We start from the raw sequence: 15,194 nt of genomic DNA on the forward strand, positions 1-15,194 counted from the left end.
CAAAGATAAAGACAGTCAAAAATATCTTTTCATCAAAAATAAAAAATAGATGTCATATCGGAAGTAGTATCCATTATAATACTAGGACTAATTTTTAAGTATATTTAAAAATCGCAAAAATCAAATTTTGAATAATTTAGTTGTTTAAAAAAAAAAAACGAGATTGAGGGTGGGCCGTTTATTGTGAATTACACTGTATATATAATATATACAAATTATACAAGTGCTAATGTGCTATGCTATGCGTACAACTGATTTATTCAGTTGGAAAGCGAATTTCTCGGAACTCGTCGAATCGCGATAATCGATTTTAGCCGTTTTATATGGTTTCAAACGATAATATTATATTCAGCGAAAAAGAATACGGTCCAGGCTGTACATTTTCCCGGGAATTCACCTCATACTCTATAGTGTGCATCGTTAAAATATATCATATCTATTTTGGCTTTCGCCATTAACCCGATAATCTTTCTAGTTGAAACCCTGATTAAAACGAAAATAGAGCCGATACTTCGTAACTCAAATTAAATTACACTATAATCACTGCAAGGTGAGATCCGTAAATAGACGGTAGTATTTTTACGTGCGATGCCAAATTGCCAATCGATTGACGTCGACAATTTTTTTTATTATGTATTATTATTTGTGTTCATATTTTCGGCGGTACTCAGTTTATAGGTGAAAAATCGTATATTTTTCCTTTTTAATTTATAATGTTGTATAAACCTCGATTTTACAGTCCCACCGCATCCCACGGTATCGTTACACTGCTTGCGACGTTGGTGGTATTTGTTTTTCCGAACCGCGCCTTTTATTTCCGGGGTAGGTACATCGCGCTAACAACCTCGCTCGTGGCTTAGCTGGACCTCGTTAAGTCATTTAACAATGTCCCCTCCCCGCATCGAGGTCCGCTACACTGCAAGTCAGCACATGTATATGTATGTACACACATCTAAAGCGGTAATAGTAATAATAATAACGGTATTAGATAACGCACTTCCACCCTCGCCTGGGCTACTGCAACTACAATAGCGACGTGTGCGACGTGTGTGCAACTGCTGCCGGACAGTGGTCATCGTACGCGACGAGACAAATCGCGTTAAACACAGCCGGCGGTGAAAATGACTTATCCGCGGTGCGGTCCGACAACAAGTGTGTACTTAAACATCATCACCTATATATACATATAATTTACGAGTGTACGCTATCCTCTGCGGTCAGTCCGCTTTTGTGTGTCCCTCCGCAGGCCGCGTCCCCGCGGACCGTTATTTATATTATATTTTATTGTATTTATCGTCTATTCTATTATATATATTGTCCGCGTTATACGCCTGCCGCGCCGGACGAGGACACTTATTCACGTCGAAATCGAATTCTGTTGTTAGTTTCAATTATTATTTCGTCGTATACACGCGGTTTTTCTTCGGCTATACGCACTACGTCATTACATAAATTATATACACACCCTCGCCACCATCGTGCCCCGCGGAAATAATTGACGAGAGACCCGAACGTGCGCATTAAATCGGCGACGACGTATTGTTGTTGTCCGGCAAGTACACAGTTTCAGTCTCCTCCCTCATAAACGATCCACGTTTAGTTATTTTTCCGCGCGCTGGATGTATGAAATCCTCGACGGTTTGCGTCAATGACCATTTTTATTTCTTATCGTACGCATAGTATTTGTGTACTTAAGCTCAACGATAAATGTACATATGCGAGCTTTATGAACTTAAAACATTTCACTAGATACAATTTCGCCTGGATAATCCAAATTTACCAAACCCATGTCGTGGACACGTTTTTCTCAGCATCCATAACACTGCGACCGAGTAAATTTTTTGTATAAGTATTAAGTATACCTTGATAAAAAAAAAATATCAGATAACTTTACAGTCCTATATTTTAGTCAAAAAATCGTAAAAAGGTAAAAAATGCTTCTGCTGCTAATGTATTTTGACGAAAAATGTTGCTCGATGATTGCTGGTCTCAAAATTGTGCTTATTACATATGTGCTCCATTTTAGTATTATAATCGTTATTTTATTGTATAACCACCACAGTTACCTATATGACATACACATACTTCAATTATTATACACTCATAATATAGACCTAGGTTTTAAACCGGTGAATAATAATAGTGTCACCTGGTAAGGTTAGCATTATTTTCTTCGTTTTGTCTGGTATAAGGTCTCGACTGCGGCTATCCAATGCAATACGATCGTGTTGCCACTGCATGTCGACTAAATAATTATTAGACAATGTGCGGTATGACGTATATTATTCATTCCCTTCTCAATCAATTTTCAAGCCAACCGCGGCCGACGTGTATATTATATTTCATCGTCATGTGTATATTATTATATTATGCATTTTGAATAACGAGAAATACTGTTTATTAGTTGGCTGATAATGCCATAGAATAAATGAGATTTCATTTATTCTGTGATAATGCACATCATATAACAGGGTCGTCGATATATTTTATAATTCTGCAATCGTACGAAATCAGCCGAGCGTGGCACAGATTAAACATATACACGTAATACATATTTTTGATTGGCATATTATATTACAACGTCCGTGTGTATACCAAGGGCTTCGAATGTCAATTTGTTTTGCCTGTTTGTATTTCACACTACTTCAAACTGCATATGATATATATTTGTACGCGTGTAGGTACTCATTACTTTTCAAAGGATACAACTTCGCCGTCAAATATAACCCCGGTTGCGACGTAAAATACCAAATAAAGACATGACGGAAGTGACGCGTATACCGTATACCACGTACGTACGGTTTATCGTGAGTCATTTCACTGTCAAAGAGTATTTATTTTTTTTAATAATGAAATAAATGTATCCTTCCGACCATAATCAAGTCTTATTCTAATTCCCCTTTTTTGATACATACAAGTACATATTATACATAATATATACAAACGAGAATAACACAATATATAAACCCAATCGAACTATAAATATATATATATATATATAACTTTATATAATAATATATACAAATGTATATTATATATATATATATATATATATCCATAGGGTGTCGGACCAATATATTGTTTTCCGATTCTTTTGTGCGAACTAAACAAACACCGCGAACCTATTTAGAGGATATATATACATATAATATATATATATATAGGATTTTTTCTCCTGTCGAAATCGCTTCGTTGGACCCTTTTGATCCCTTTGTCCCTTAAAAAAGCAATAGTAAAAATTAGGGTTCGACGGGAGAACATAAAAGAGAATATATACAAGGGAGAGAGAGATATATCCGTTTTAAATAAACTTTTCGCGTGCTTAATGATACATAGAGGTGTAAACAATTGCGCGGTCCATTACGCGCCGCTAAATGCAGTGAAAAAAAAAACGCAGCACCCTCGTCGGAGAAGAACGAAAATATATAAATGTTATATGAATATATACGTCGTACGACGCGTACTACAAAAGTATATCAACAAACGACATGTTTAACCTTTTCAATACGAGTGATCTGCAAAACAATCGATTGTGACGTTTCATAAACCATTAACAACAATATGGAAAACGTTTGAACAGTATATATTTTCTTTGAACTGTATTCATTACATTTTGGAAATTCCAGCTTATATTAAATATTGTTATACCTATTTTAATGTTTTTGATTAATGGCACTACTACGCATCTATATGCTTCAATAATGGCATGACAAAATAATTGCAATAAATTAGCTATTATATAATATATAGTAATCTAAAGATGTTCTTGTTTTATAATAAATTATTATTATACAATTTTAAACTGCACAATATTATTATTACATTTAGAATCTAGTAATAATTTATTTTTTTAAATAAACTTTTCTCTTTTCAATGCGTTAAACGTCATTTAACTTTTAAATCATTAATGACATAATAATATGATAAAATATTTTCGTATCCTATATTACGTCTAATAATGATTGTTAAATGATCAAGGTATTGAGTAAATTCAATAATACATGGTGCATGTTGACATTTAAATGGTAAAATGGGATTGTTTCTTGTATTACCCTAAATACAAACCGTAGAATTTTGGACAAACGACAGTTAACTAAAATATTACTAGAAATATTTAAAATTTTGATAAATATGTACATATATTGAATTAAAAATAGTTTAAATAAAATATCATAAGTATTGGCACAATATGTAAGTTACATATTTAAGTAGTGTTATTTAAATACCTTTTTTAGTGAGAAAAGGAACTAGTATTGTACCAAACACGTGAAAAATTTTTACAGTAAAATACATTCTTTTCTTTATAGCTGAAACTAGAAAAATCTAGAAATTCTGGATAACCTATGTAAAGTACTGAACCCATAATAAGACAACCTTAATATAATGTTTTCCTTTCTAAAAACGATTAATATGCACAACTAAATTAAATATACTCACTTGCATTAATAAATATTTATTTTAGTAAGCTAATAACCTTAACAGTTTAAATTTCAATGTAAATAATCTATACAAAAATTAATTAACAAATGATTTAGTCTGGACAATAATTTTAGAAGTTTAATAAAATTGATTTGGTTTGTTATTTAATTTTCAAAAAATCCAGTTAAAATGAAGTTTAAGATAAAACTATATGAAATACACTAATTTATCTATAAATTAAAAATTATTTACATACATTCAGGTATAGAATAATTCATTGTATATGTTGACAAAAAATAGACTAGATTGTGTTAAAATTAAAATATTTGTTCAACTTTAATTTCATGAAATGGTAATCACGTAGCATTGGTTAAAATATTTTTAGCGCACGGTCACAAAAAAAATAACATAATGTTATCATTATCAAATGATTGGTAATTTATTTTTAATTATTATTTTAAATTATGGTATCTCAACATTTCACAATAGAAACGTTTTTAAAAGAAATATAATTTTAGCCAGATTATTACAAAAATATTACACTGCAACCACCAATATTAAGTAGGTAATATATGTTTGATGTTGGTTTTTTTTTTTAAAAATATGTATAACATTACAACTAACAATATAACTATAATTGGTATACAAATGGATTTAAATTGAAAACGTTAAAGATTCGTACAAAATATAAATTGCAAGAACATTTGTGTGTATTACATTAGTATTTATTTTTAACTGATATTTGATAACAAACATACTACGGGATTAAAAAATGTTAATACTTTGAAATTATTTTCATTTTACTTTATTTAAATAAAGTTAAACTTATTTTACTACTATTTAAAAATATCATGTTTAAAACTTAAATGATGTTTCAATCAAATAAACATATTTTCATTGTCCATTATTTATGTATAAAAATATTCTCATACCTGTTTTAAGGTTTAAATTCGAATCTATTAAAAATAATGAAATAGAACAATAAGTTACAATATATTATTTTGTAAACCTGATCATTGATATATTTGTAGAGATATTGATGTTTAGATAATAAATTATAATTATACTAGATTAACTTGGAATTATAGCTAAATATAATTATTATTGTTAAACAGTTTATAAAGGTACTTATACCTTTGAGGAAAAAAAGTTCTCTAACTGACAAATAAACATCTAACATCTAATGCGTTTAATATTTGATATTTTTAAGTAAATTATAAAATCTTGAAGTTCAAAGATCAATATTATTATACACATTCTCATTAATCATTAGAATTTGTGATTGCTGACAACCAATAGGAGGAATATGATAAAAATATAAAAATAGGTCTCTACTCAAACATACTCTATACTGCAACTACAATAATTTATAACGTAGTTGGTATTGGTACAAATATAATATAATACTGTGGTGTAAAAATATTATAATATTACCCAATATAATACAAAAATATGCACTAAAAATTTAAACTTTAAATAAAATAATTAGTGTTGTAAATGTAAATTGATGACCCAGATATTCTTTATTTTTAATAATTAATAATGTATAGTGACATGAAAGACATGGATACATAAATATCGTATACAAAGCCACGTTATAAACCTTTATGTTTTTAATATATTCTAAAATCTAAACGAACGTCGTAAAAATTGAATAGATGTTTTAGTGTTGATAGATTCCTCCATAAAAATGAACAATAGTTGAACAAATTAAATTGGTATGTGACTCAATACAACTTTTACATAAATTGAGCATCTCATAAATATGTATTCTAATTTTATAGAATATAAACAGAGTTTGTTGTACAGTCAAGTATAATTAATAAAAAAATAGGTCACAACCCGCAGGATTTTTTTTAGTCATTATCTATAAGTAAAGTATTCTACGTATACAAATTTCCATAAATAAAAACAATACTTTAAATATCTATTAATTGACATGAATAAAATATAATATAATTATGGAATACTTAATAGATGCTATAAAAATACTTTTTTACCAAAACTCTAATTCCACATGTATATTGTTTGATACGAGTAAAATCTAAAATATTAGACAACTTTAAATTCTTCATTCACTGCAATAACTGTTATTTTTGTAAGCTCAATCTTTAATATTTCTTTAAAAATTATGTAGCAGTAAAGTATAAGTGTTTTAAACACTACTATGATCAATAAAAATACTACTATAATAATTATTAACGAGTAAGACTGCGTCTTAAAATATAAAAAAAATATAAATATCTATAAATAATATTACAACAATTGGTATAAATACGAGTATATACATTTTATATTTTAAGCCACGGGTAAGACAATATTGTACCTACTAGTGGTTTAAAATAGGTACACGAAATATTCGACGAGGTTTAATGAGAAAATTATGTTTTATACCAATAAGTAAATATTATTGTACCGGCATAATAATATAAGCTATCACATATGATATTACCATTTTGTTCACGGTAAAGTGAAAACACAATTCGTTTTTGTGTTAGAAGGTTTTCGCTTTATAAAACATTTTTATAGTAAGCACGTAAGTTTTATCTATATGAAATAGTAAAATGCATAACCTTTCATCTGTTTTGGTCGCAAATTGTCCGCTTTATGTTGTACAGAGTGCCGGTTAAAGAGACTTAATATTGTTATCGGGGAATAGACATTAGACATATCGTTGTACACTAACAATATTACACTACAAATCGAAACCAGACGATCATAGGTACATAGGTAACATAGGTGTAAATATAGGAACAAAAAGCGTTTTGATTTCGTAGATGTCCAATGCCATGTTATATGCAGAAACGGAAAAAGGCTTAACATTTTTTTGTTTTGTAGGCAAATCAAAACACTTGCACATGATATTATTGTATTATTCCCTGGGTTTTTCGTTTTTAAACATTTCGCGGGGCTCAAGCTCCTAAACGTGTACATCCCTCATATTCGGGTATATATAAGCTGACGACTGCTGGTTATATCCGCGGAGGTTTTGTGCAAAAACGTCTAGCCGCCCCACACATTATGTCATACTACGTAATAAACAATAATAATAATAATAATAAATACGACCGCGGCCTATCCCCTCAATGACATTATATTATATATTACGGACGGCGCGGATAATGGTATAGCCGATGCTAATCACTGCAACAGCAGCAGCAGCACCCGCCCGTCCGGGCACAGAGTCAATCAGAACAAACAATAATAACAGTTATAACAGAAAATAAAACGTACGCGCTGCGGAGGCGAGACCTTATGTGCGGTTTTTCGGTTACAATGACGGCGGCAGATGTCGCGTAGCAGCGTGTGCGCGCGCGAAAAACCCTGCGGGAACGCCGCGCCCGGTTTACGCCCACGCGTATACAATAAATGTAAAACTCCCTCCCCGAGGTGGTTCCTGAGACTCGTACCCGTCGTCGTCGTCGTCGTCGTCGTCCGGTCATCGTCGTAGCGATTGTATGCTCGCGGGATGTAATGTCATATAGCTATAATCGTATTGCGATTGCGACGTTCAATTTCTGACGATTTATTTAATAATATTACATCAAAGACCTGAGATCTGCGGCGTATGTGAAATAATAAGGAGCATTTTCTACGACGCGCAGCTCGATCGTTAAACATGGCGAGGGGGGAGGCTGTTATTTACAGTACAGACCAGTAACGGATGCCCAAACAATTTCTCCTCAGAAGTGGCCGACAACCAGTTTTATTTAAGTTGAAATTAAACATAACATTTTTTCCAAAATATTCAGTTATCCTCTTATTAATTAATAGATAAATACTTTTATAGTTTTTTTTCTACAATACAACAAAAAATAGATATTACAATGTACACTGTATAATAGGTGTGCAATAATATACATATAAGTATGCAGATACATTAATACTGCAGTGGTGGGAATATTCAAAGTATATTATCGCTAAGACACATTTTACTAATTATTGTAGACAGTTAAATAAAAAAGGTTGGACAGAAAACATAATATATAAACTATATTTAAAAAAATCGCGTACTTTCTACGGAAATCATATCAAAACTATAGTGGGAGAGATGATCATGAGAAATAAAAACAGTACAATCATTTGCTGGTACCATATATAGGTAACGCATTGTTGTACACGTCATATTGAATAATGGCAAATTGAATTAAAAAAAAATAACAAAAACTGTATTTTGGTGATTTATTAACCTTCAAGTGGTATTTATGCTTAGAACGACTACACATATTATTTTCGAGTAAGTATTGCCGGTTATCGTGTGTGGACAGCCTGCCAGTTCTCTTAGTTTTCAAACAATGTGAGTGCGGAGTGGATCAAAAAATTAGATATTTTTAGTTTTACGACGAAAAGATCGATTTTCTTTCTTTCGCGAACGGTAAAGGGAATATCTAAAAGTTGAATGACATCGCTGATTGAACACAGTCAATACGCCTGTATACCGAGTAATTCAGAATCAGTTTTTTTTTTCAAGTTTCAAATATTATGAAGTAAAAATCACCTTAAGTTTTTATAAAGAATAAACAATTATACTTAAATATAAACTAGACATTTATAGTTAGGTATAGCACTATTCACCGCGTACAAATAACAAGTCCCCCCCAACAGAAATTAGTTAAAAAAAAATTCAACCACTGAGAGGTCACTATTTATTGCATCTATTTTACTACCGCAGACACGATTATTTTAGTATATAGGGCTTACAAAATATTATACAAACGTTCAATAGTAGGTAAATTAATATTCTGTACGCTCGTCAATAATTGTCACGTTTAATCAGTTATGAGAAAATCGTAAAATTAAAAACAAATAAAACACAATTTTCCAACAATACCATTCACTGCGGTATAATAATTATAAATAAGCACCTGCAGATTGGTAATTGTCAGCGATTCGATAATAATTTATTTTACGGTTTATCGGTTTCAATAATTTTGATGGTACTGCAAGTTGGGATCAGAATGTTTAGTGTTTTTATATAGTAAGTGCTATATTATTATATCGATAAAATTTAAATAAAATTAAAAAACCGAATTTTTTGAATCACCTTAAACATTTAATTTTATGATTCACAGCGTATATAGCTCCTATTTGTCAAATCAAGTCAAATAAATAGATTTTCTATTGTTATTGATTTAATATTTAAATTTAGTAAGTATATCAAAACCACTTGAACTCAATTTACCTAGAGTCTATATAAAAAATATACCCTATACCCTTAGTATAACTTGCATAGACCGTTGAAAACGTCTCTAAAAAACGCCATGCAAAACGTATTTCGAATTATTTCAATGCAAAATTTAATTTTTTTTATCACGTGTTCATAATACCTACAATATTATAATAAACGTAATTAATTAATAAATTTGTTATAAAATAGTTTCCTTTCATTTAGTTTTATGTATTATGAAATGCGCTGCAGTGGCTGCACTATTATATTACTGCTACAACGTCGCTTCGCGTCGCCCAATTCATTAGTATATTATATTATATTGGTGTACGCCATTGCAGCCATTTCTAATCAAGTTTTTATGTGCTTCCATTTTTAACCATACCCGCCGTGTTTTATAGTTCCGTATGACAGTTTGCAATTTTTTTTTCGTAGCTCTAAATCCGCAGTAAACCCTAATCCTTCCAGATGTGATATTATTATGTTGCGAACCCTCCGTTTGTCGTTAATCCAATAACAAATAAATAGTATTCATATATATATTTTTGCCGAGGGACTAGAATTCGGATGGTTTCTGCTGTAGCTGTTAATTTAAACTGCGGTGTGAAACATTTATTGCATTAAAGTGCACAATATTATATTATACAGCCTATATAATACGATGCAATCTGAAAAAAGCCTCAAAGGTGATTATTATTATACGTATGTGTATAATATAACATGTTCTAGCAACACCTATATTATATATTTATGTATATAAATAGATATAGGTAGTATTGTTCAAACGTTTAAGTACCTATAATGCTACGTCTATTATAACGCTGTGCTTGTGTTATACATTTGTATAGTTTATATATCATAAAATGATATATAATTTATTATATGTCTATATATTGTATGCACACTGCTCTCTCGCTTTTCATAATAAATTTCATTTTTCTATCAGTTAAATCGTGTTCTAACACGAGTCTAATGTTTTAAGGACAATTTTCGTTACGGATATTAAAAAGGATTTATCTTTTACTATATTTACATCTGAATACTTGCTGTACACGTATAGTATATTATAGCATACACATACATTATAGCATACATATATTCGTATTCCCAATAACCTTAAGTAGTACCGATACGAAAAAAAATTTAAAAGCATGTGTACCCAAGCGTCGTGGAGCGAGTGTAAAATATACTTAATATATAATAAGGTTGAATAATACAAAAATAAAGTGTAACCTCGAATATAAACAGTTTGGAAAGAGATCTGTATTTGAATATTTCCAATAAAATATCCATTTAGCTGTCCCGTTCGAGTGACACTTGAGAAGCTTTTAGCAAAAATTGCTATGGGATTCCTTTTCAACGGAATAAAAAAAAACAGTTTCCACTGTTATGGATTATCTCGGGTGGGGATTTTCAAATCTCGACCGCAGACTATCGTTACAACTTTCAATTACTAATAGTATCACTATACCTATAACATTGTGTCGTGCGGTAATATTTATTAGTAAATAGTATTATACCAATATTTTTTTTTATATATTAAACTAATTTTACCGTATAATAACTTCATAATTTAGACGTAAAATTAATATTGAAGACGAAATTATATCGAAAAACAACAAATATCTTTATTATATTATTACATATTTACATATTTCATTTGCGAAATATATTGTTGGTATTTTACAAAACTATTAAAGTCCTTATTAAAGTTCTTCTAATGTATATTGTTTTAGTAGTAATTAATAATAATTATATAATATTTTGAAGAGAAACGTATTTAATTGAATTTTATTAGTACTTAAAATATACAATGTAGTCATAACTTTGGTAATGAGAATTTACGTTACGATTAAAACTGATTGAAGCTCAATGTATAAACATATAATTCAGTAATATAATGTTATATTATATAATAAAATAATCATCCATTTATTCTTATTAAAACGCTAAATATTTATACAACAATGAATACATTTAGATATTGTACAGTCATTGACTGTAATGTGATTATATATTATGACAAATTTAACATACATCACATATATTCGACTTTTGTATTTTAAGTAAGGTACTTGAACTATCAAAAATATAAATTATTATATATTTATATATTATTAAGGTTGGCAGCATACATGCATTTAATAAAATGGCATAATTCAAAACACATTGATTCGTTGTGAATATACTATTATTATACAGTAGCTATCTTAGTAGCTAGTAGTTAACCTAATAGTTAGTATCCATTGAAGACAACATATTGGGTTTTTACTTTTGATTTTGTTTTCGCGATTCTTTTAATGTCATTTTATGAGTTTAAACCTCTGTTACGAGCTAAAATTGCTCACGAGATTAAGTTATGGGGCGTTATGGCTTACAAAAAGTGTGTTTGTCTCTGTGGTAATATATCGTAACGCATGAACTCAACGTAAGCCTGAATGTGATAGTGTATAAAATAATTTCCAAGAGCTCTTGCCTCTTGTATATAATGTGATTATATGAATTAACTATAAATCTAGCTCAATGCGAGTAGCAAAAAAATGTACGCCAAAAATAAAATATAACTTTTATTTTTCAGTGGCAGTGTAGATTATTGAAGAAAACTAATGACTAAGTATCTGCAGTCATCATTACTCATTATAATATTATGTTATATGGATTAATATAAATTAAGTAATAACAATATTAAATTTAATATCAAAATTAAAAACGTAACTTTTATTCACATTTGTAGTTTAAAATACAATATTATTATATCAATAAATATTCCCCCAAAATTTTAATCAGGATGATTCATTCTGAAAATGAAAAATGAGGCTTTTATGTTTTTTTCCAGATTATAATATTATATATCTTGAATTTTCCAAAAGTTAAAATATTAAAATATTATATTTAATTTTATCCATTTTACTTATTTTTTTTAAATTCTTGAATTTAATTTAAAAACACTTAAATATCACAATAATGATTTTAAATATTAAGATTATTATACTACGTATTATTATTCAACGACAAAATAATTTACTCTTCTTTTTATAAGTATAATATATAATATATTATACTTCATTGAGTTTTATAGGTAGGTACAATCGAAACCAATGTTTTGCTAAACGGTTCACCACAGAAATTCTAAATACAATTTTTCCGCCTTTCCATACGTATTTATGTGTTTATGAACTATGAGACATATTTCCCAAAAACTTTTGTCCGTTAACACCCAATATATTTTGTATGGGTGACTTTGTCAAAAAGGAAACAGTTACCTACCTATCCTATGCTGTTTAATACAGACCTTCGAAAGAGATGGGTTGCCAATAAAATGCAAATTGACGATAAATATACATAAATTTTACTTTACATAAACACTATTTAAATTTCTCGGAGATAAAGTATTACATCGAGTTTTTTTTTATTCGCTCTTTTTTTACCATCCCTCGGGCCTGTTCGCCTTCTGTGTCAAATACCGCATGAACTGCTTTTGCTCCGCGTGCAATGTTTATATACTATTCCTTTTGAGTTGACGGTTGAAAAACTCGAGTATTCCGTCCTCACAGCTTGTTATTATAGTTTTACTTTTTATTTATCGTCATTTTTTCCTCCTCTCAAAATACTAAAGGTGCACCGCACTGCAACAACCAGAAAGAAAATACGACCAATATTTTAATATCACCGACTACGGTATGAGTGATATCTTTTAGAGCTGATTCAAAAATTCTAAAAATATCAGTCTAAATTCACTTTTCATAATGTAAGTAGGTGTATTATATAATATATTATGTACAGTATGTTAATCTTTGGTTACGACGCTAATGATAGAAGCGTTTTTTTCTGTTATTAGAAATTTGCTGGATTTCAACCGCTATTTGTATTCCAATAAGTTGTCAATTTGTGATCAATGTGACAATATGGCAACTAGCAGATAAGTTTTTTTTCTTTGAAAAATACCGTTAACTTTATACGCCATTCACTGTTCATAAAGATTCCTCCACCCAAGTGTACGCTATTAAATTATTCAATTTTAGTTGTGAATACATTAGGTCATCCGTAGTGTGACGAGCGTATCAAGTTCTTGTTTGATGGCCAAATACATGTAGTATAACATAATTCCTGTGGATAAATGAAATTTAGAGAAACATTTATTTTATATTAATTTAATGATAGATTCACGGCAACGTGAATATTATGCGTATGAGCTTGCATAAAATACGTGTTTACTGCGAATCGAATACGTCCTAAATCGTGTACATATATTGCCTACATAATAAACAACCTCCTATTAATATCGCCGTCGTTGGATATAGTGGTGGTGGTAAACGAAACCAGACTTTTTTCTCTTAGCTGGTCGTACTTTTTACCATTATTATTATTATTTAATCACATTACCGGGGAGCCGAGATCCGTCGGTTTTTATTCGTGGGCAATAAATCGGCGGACCGGAAGAATCGCACAAATCGACGGCGTTGCGGGTTAGTGGGATGGCAGGTGGACAGGGGAGGTGGGCTTTTAATCGGATTAACACATCTTTCACCAGTGTACGGGATTAGCTAAAAAGGGATCGCGATCCCCTCCTTTCACCTTCTTTCAACCGGCAGTGGGATGAGGATGAAAGAGTGAACAGCCCATGATGTTGATGCATTGGCCGTGACCACATGTTCGGTTTTTAACGCGATTGCCTATCCACCGAACGCAATCTCTTATCACTCGTCCTGCCGCAATTGTTGTTTCCAGAAAATTAAACTCGTGGCCGATCGCGAATGCGCATAAATTTACCGGACAAAGTACGTATACGAGTATTAAAGTTATATATATATATATATAAACATGTGTGTACAATGTACATATATACTCGTATTAAATTTGATCAACTACTCGAAACGCAATAAGATGGAATGAAATGGATTTTAGATGACGCTGCATTACATGCTTGTGTTCAACAAGACGTCCAGTATTTTTCTGATTTCCACACATTTTTTCGAACGTACAAAATAAACGTATCTATAATAATAAGGCACAACTCGTATGATTTTTTAATATTTAATTATACAAAATAAACAGGTTTAAATTAGAAATAACAATACTATATGCAGTGTATAACATATTTTTGAGTTTAACATAAATTTATATTTTATATCAAATAATTAAATTTATTAATTTATTATTTACATTTAAATGGAGTACATAATCCAATTACAATACATTTTACAGTAAAACATTTATATAACATAAACAAGCAATTTAAGTACAAAAATATTTACTAAACTCCTATTTATATTATATTTAAACCTATATATATACATAAATACATTATTCACACAACTCTTTCTTTAACAAAACATGCAACAATACAACTATTATTATAAATAATTATTCGAGTTTCTCAATTTGTAATAGAGACTGTCAAATGTTGATTATTAAGGTTGTAAAGAAAAATTACTAATTTACGTATTAAATACTGGAAGAAAACCACTAATCTGTATAAGTTAATAAGTTATAAGAAATCTTTTATTTTTATTTCTCAATTTACGATTTTTAGGATATTATTAGAATATCTTAAAATACCATTGAATATCGCAAACCCTCAACCCAAAATAGGGCTCCGTACTAATTC

The sequence above is a fragment of the Rhopalosiphum maidis genome, chromosome 2 (genome assembly GCF_003676215.2).
Source record: "Rhopalosiphum maidis isolate BTI-1 chromosome 2, ASM367621v3, whole genome shotgun sequence".
Lineage (NCBI taxonomy): Eukaryota > Metazoa > Arthropoda > Insecta > Hemiptera > Aphididae > Rhopalosiphum > Rhopalosiphum maidis.